At 38.5% G+C, this 6,196-nt stretch overlaps 2 protein-coding genes across 3 annotated transcripts in view; one reads left to right on the forward strand and one right to left on the reverse strand.

Annotated features, from left to right (window-relative positions):
* The window catches only part of LOC121738205 (gastrula zinc finger protein XlCGF57.1-like), a 106,712-nt gene that overhangs the window by 33,906 nt on the left and 66,610 nt on the right, over window positions 1–6,196 (forward strand). The gene's annotated exons all lie outside the window — the stretch shown is intronic.
* The window catches only part of LOC121738200 (zinc finger protein 260-like), a 190,336-nt gene that overhangs the window by 27,269 nt on the left and 156,871 nt on the right, over window positions 1–6,196 (reverse strand). The window lies entirely within an intron of this gene.

Raw genomic sequence — 6,196 nt, forward strand, 5'->3', positions numbered from 1 at the left:
CATTTATTTGCCAGAGTGAAATGTACAGTAGTATGGTCTTCGTAATACTTTATTTTATTATTATTCTTTATTACTTTATATATATATATATATATATATATATATATATATATATATATATATATATATATATATATATATATATATATATATATATATATATATATATATAAAGGCGAAAGTTTGTATGGATGTATGGATGTTTGTTACTCTTTCACGCAAAAACTACTGAATGTATCTTAAATCTTAATGAAACTTTACAATAATATAGCTTACATACATAGACTACAATTTTAACTGACTTTCAAAATGGGGGAGGTGTTATGTTCGTTTTTTTTTTATATTCAACGATTACTTCGCCGTTTGTGAACCGATTTTCAAAATTTTTCTTTTGGCGTACAGAGTATCATCCCAATTTGGGACTATACTCACAAAAGTGGTGATCTGATGCTGGGAGACATGACTAATCGAGGGAACTCCTTAAAATTTATATGGAAACATGTGGTGACTTCAGTTTCGTGGGAAGTAGTCTAAGCATATTATGCAATCAACAAGTAAGATTTTGCACCAAGGTATACCATGATTAGATTGGGAAGGTGCTGAGAGAACTCATTTGCATTGCTTTAAGAACGGAAAGCATATGCTACTATCAGGGCCGTCTCTAGCCCATGTGGCACCCGTGTGCAAATTTTACCCTAACGACCTCCCCCCCCTAGCAAGCGCGCTGTCAAAATGGAATGAGTACAGACTACAGAGTACAAGTACAGTTTTTCCGGCCGCATAAGGACCAGTGCCGGTCCTAGTAAAATTTTCAGGTGGTGCGAAAACAAAAAGTTGCCCACTTCTAAATAAAAAATAAATAGGCCAAGTGCGAAGTAGGCTGCATAGCGCTCGGTGCGCCGTCAAGAGTACATTTGTTTGTGATCATGTGGCTTAGCAGCAAAACCACGCTTACGCGCGGACGCATATACATCCAGTCTGACGTAAGCCGCGCGGCTCTCATTTTGGCGCCCATCTTGAGGCAAAATATAATCTTCATTTATGTATTTTAAAGTTCATTATTTCACGTTGAAAAATAAGGCTTAGGTACCTATATAATTTATATTGCAAAAGCCGAGCCGCTCGTGGTGCGCCTTGCTTTGCTGTAATGCGACAAATATAAGAAGAGCTCCAGATGGCTGGCTGCCGGGCGGACTCTATTGTTTTGCAGACGACGGGGCGAGGCAGGCTTTTGTCCACGAAGGAATAAAGACCGCGTCTGCCCGTCGATGTCTGTAGCTGCCCTCGCCGCGTAGGTACACAAAGCACACGACGAGTGGAGGCAGTCAGTTCAGGACGTTCGTTCTAGTGGAGGTAGAGAGAATAGAGCTAGCTGCCGCCTCGCGCCGCCGCACCGTCTGCGTTACTACATGTAAACTGGTTTGTGTGATCCACGGCGGGCAGCCGCGGACATGCCGCGCCGCCAGAGCCCGCCGGGGACGTGCGGAGCGGTCTTTTTGCCCTTGGTGTGCGTTGGTAATAGATATTGTAGGATTCCCTTTGTGCTACCGGTCCGCCCCGCTCCGTCGTGTGCAAAGCGCCTCTGATCCGACGGGCTACGCTCCTTAAAACACGGAGAACCTGTTATAATACCTACATATTTTGTAAATGCTTTGCCCCCGCATTCGCTACAATTAAAACAAGTAAATAAATACGGACGTACAAGGTACCTACTTACCCGTGCCGTGTACCCGTGTTCGTCGGCGTAATTTTTAGCGCATTCGCTGCAAAATCTTGTTAATGCGCATGTCCAAATCATGTCATGCCATGGCAACGACAACTGTTTACGACTTGACATTTAAGCCAATTGCAATTTGTTGGTGGCGTTGCAATGAACAAACCAGTGGGAGAGCCATGCTTCGGCACGAATGGGCCGGCTCAACCGGAGAAAAACCACGCTCTCACAGAAAACCGGCGTGAAACAGCGCTCGCGCTGTGTTTCACCGAGTGAGTGAGTTTACCTAATATTAGCCGTGTTCGTTTCATTTTTTCGCAGTTTGGCAGCTGACTGTCAACTTCATAATTGAGTGTCATGTTCAATAAAATCCTAACAATTTCTGTCAAGCGATTTTGTCAAACCCCTTTAGAAGTAAATTTAAATTCCCTTTAATTTTTAAAATTAGGCAGTTACTATTTAAATGCTATTGTAGCAACATACAGGTTGTACTTGCTTGGATTCCTGGTCATAGCGGGATTATAGGAAATGAATGTGTGGATCTTTATGCCAAAGAAGCTGCAAAGTCTGGTGGTTTAAGTAATTTCAAAATTTTTTGTCAGGATCTTCTTCCTCTGGCCAAGTCGCATTTGACTCTGGAGTGGAATTCCATTTGGACTGAGTCGAGTAGGGATAAAGGACGTTTTTACGCTGAAATTCAGGATTCAGTACCTAGTCGACCGTGGTTTTTTAAATATTTGAAAGCTAATAAGCCTGTTTGCTCTACTATCTGTCGGCTACGTCTGGGTCACTCGTGTAACCCGGTATTTCTAGCTAAAATAAGGGTGAGGGATAGCTCATTGTGTGAATGTGGCTTGGATGAAGGCTCTCCAGACCATATATTTTTTGCTTGCGAAAACAACCTTTCATTGTACGATTACCTTCCTCCTAATATTCCTCGTCCCACTAATCTTAAATCTATTTTATCGTTAGTATATTCTCCATTTATAGACATCTTATGCTCGTTCATTGCTCATAATCACATTAGGCTCTAGTTGTAATATGAATTCTCTTCCTTTTATATTTAATATAAGTAGATTGTATTTATGTTTATGTACTCTGTGTATCTTTAAAGGCTAAGAAACAATATTTTGCTGTACTTATTTGCTTGTTCTGGTTTTTTCTGTTTCATTATTTTATCTTGTATTTGCATGGTCGCATGAAGTCATCACCCGTGCCCGCTGCATGGCAATCAGTTTACGTTATAAGTTATAACTGTTCACATTTTTCGCCTCAACTCTGACGCTGGCAACTCCTAAATGGGGAGGCTTACGCCAAAAGAAGAAGAAGAACAATTTCTGTCAGAACTGATAAGATGTTTTTTTTTTTTTTTTTTTTTGTTTTTGGCACTGACACTGGCGGTGTACTTTGCCATATACAAAGGTAGGGAATAGGCGGCGGAAAAGCAAAATAAGTACGGAATTCAGGATTTCGGATCTAGTTAGGAAGTTTCACTACAAGGTATAATAATATACTAAAGGTTAATGGAGTTGCTACGTAAATATTGAGATAAACACGAATAAACTAATTTGTTACATGAATTTAATAAAGTTGGTACGGAAGTAGGAAAGGGTATAGACATAGAGGAGAGACTATCATAAAGGTAGGAGTGGTCATACAGAGGACAGGAAAGAATAATATGATTCAAATCACCCACTTCCAAACCGCAATCGCAAGCATCATTGTTGCGAATTCGTATCCTTTTTAGGTGGGCCGGAGTCAGGACATGTCCTAACCTCATTCTTATTAAAGAAGAAGTTGTGCTTTTTGATAATTTAATTTTGAAAAACCAAGGTCTGAATTGAATCTCAGGTTGTATTAGCCTATATTGTACACCTTTTTTATGACTCGTTCGTGCCCAGTCCTTACTCCAATCCTGTTGGAGAAAGTTCTTAGCAAGGGAAGGCAAGTCATGACAGTAATTCATATATGGAAAAACATCTCCACTAAAAGCAGCATCTTTGGCCAAAGCATCCGCTTTTTCATTTCCAAGAATGCCGCAATGACTCGGTATCCAGACAAACGTAACAGATAAGTTAGCAACAATACATTTCTGCAAAAGGTTTCTAATTTGAATTATTATGGGAAAACATTTTGACTTAAACGTAAATCCATTTAATGCTTGAAGGGCACTTAAAGAATCGGTAAAAATGACAGTTTTATTAAGTTTCGCTAGTAAAATGTAGTCGACCGCTTTAAATAGGCCATAACATTCTCCAGTGAATACGGAAGTTTGCGGCGGAAATTTGACTTTTTGGACTATGTTGTATTGGAGATGGTATATACCAACTCCAACACAATTATTATTAACAATTGATATTTTAGAGGCATCTATGTAAATGTGATGCCAGCCTTCCCAATTATTGGTTGTTAAATAATTGAAAAATGGTTTTGCATAATACTTATCTGATTTTTTTATACCTATGTCGTAACGGATATCCGGATCCAAAATAAGGGATTCAAAGGAAGATTGAAACAGAGGATACACCGGTAATCTAAGTGTAGGGGCGTCAAGGAATGAGTATCGCACATAACTATTTACTAAGCAAGGGCGAGATTTGTGTAGCCAAAAATTATCCTTGTTTACTAAATCTAACAGTTTTTTCAGTTTCGGAATAAGAGGATGGTTTGAAAATTGCAAACAGCGAATGAAAAACTTGTCAGCCAGATATTGTCGCCTGAGGTAGAGCGGTGGTTCACCACATTCTACCTGTAATGCATTTATTGGGGAGGAAGCCATGGCTCCACAAATGATTCTCATAGCTTTTGCTTGAATCTTATCTAACTGTTTGAAACCAGCTACATTACAGGGTTCAAGAAGGAATGTTCCATAATCTAACACACTTCTAATCAATGCGTTATACAGTAATTTTAAGTTAAACGGATGAGAACCCCACCACACTCCTGATAGGCACCTTATTATGTTTAAAGTGCGTTCACACTTAGACGCAACATACTCATTATGAGCATTACCATTGAGTTTTGAGTCTAAAATTACCCCAAAAAACTTTGCCTCCTTGTCGACTGGAATTTGCATTCCATTATATTTTACCACCACAGGCGGAGGTAAGCGCATACGGGTAAATAGAACAGCGGTACTTTTATTAACTGAAAGATCTAATCCATTTGCATCTAACCATATTTTTAGTCTTGCTAGACAGCGCGATAATCGAATAGAGGCTCTTTCAATGGATTGGTCTATGATATAAATTGCTAAATCATCGGCGTATTGCAAAAGATATAATTCATCATCTACATACTCTATATCTGTTTCCAAATCTGAAGTCTCGCCAATAACTGCTTCCTCTAAATCTGATGTATAAATATTGTACAAAGGTGGACTTATTACTGCGCCTTGGGGAAGCCCTTTATCTACAACCCGCAATTCTGTTGACATTTCATTTTGCAAAGGCAGAGCAATAAATCTTTCAAGTAATATGTTTATGATAAAATTACTTAATGTTATGGGAACACCTAATAAATGTAGCTTTCGTCGGAGTATATCTATTCTTACGTTATCATATGCTGCATTTACATCTAAAAAAACAGCTAAAACAGATTTGTTTTCTGTAAAAGCGATACGAATATCTGTGGTAAGAAGTGCGATATTATCTATAGTACCTTTTCCTTTGCGGAATCCATATTGACTTTTCGATATGAGGTTATATTTTTCAATATACCATTCTAAGCGATTCTTTACAAGATGTTCTGAAATTTTTAGTAACACTGACGATAGAACTATGGGACGATAGGAGGAAGCAGAAGAGGGAGATTTACCGGGTTTTAAAATGGGAATAACCTTCTGGGTTTTCCATGAATCTGGGATATTGCCTGTCAACAACATACAATTAACTAAATCCAAATAATAACATAAAACTTCGTCGGAAGCGTGTTTAAAAAAGGAATATGGAATTCCGTCCATGCCAGGAGCCGAATCATTTAAGCAAATTCGTCTGGATGTTGCAGGGCGTTTGCGGTTTGAAGATGAATTATTATTAATCGAAGAGTCAGTGTCCATAGAAGAATCATTAATTTCTGTTGTCTGAACAGTTATAAATTGGCCAGCAGGGGGGCACTCCGGCCCCCCCGGGTCCACATCCATATTTACAAAATACTATATACAAGAGACTTACCAAAATGCGCAGAAAACAATAAAAACTAAAAGAAACTAAATAAATATAAAAAGAAAACTAACTAACTAAGATATTTACAATGAATAATTCGAAAAATTAAATTTTTCCAGAAAAAACACGACCGCCCTTTTTGGAGATTCCCGCGCTTTTTCTGATAAGATGTTATTGAACATGACACTCAATTATGAAGTTGACAGTCAGCTGCCAAACTGCGAAAAAATGAAACAAACACGGCTATAATCATAGACTTAATATATACTGTCGTATTAAAGGTTTATGGCTATAATTAATCTGTGAATTGTCAATTGTG

The sequence above is a fragment of the Aricia agestis genome, chromosome 22 (assembly GCF_905147365.1).
Source record: "Aricia agestis chromosome 22, ilAriAges1.1, whole genome shotgun sequence".
NCBI classification, from domain to species: Eukaryota; Metazoa; Arthropoda; class Insecta; order Lepidoptera; family Lycaenidae; genus Aricia; species Aricia agestis.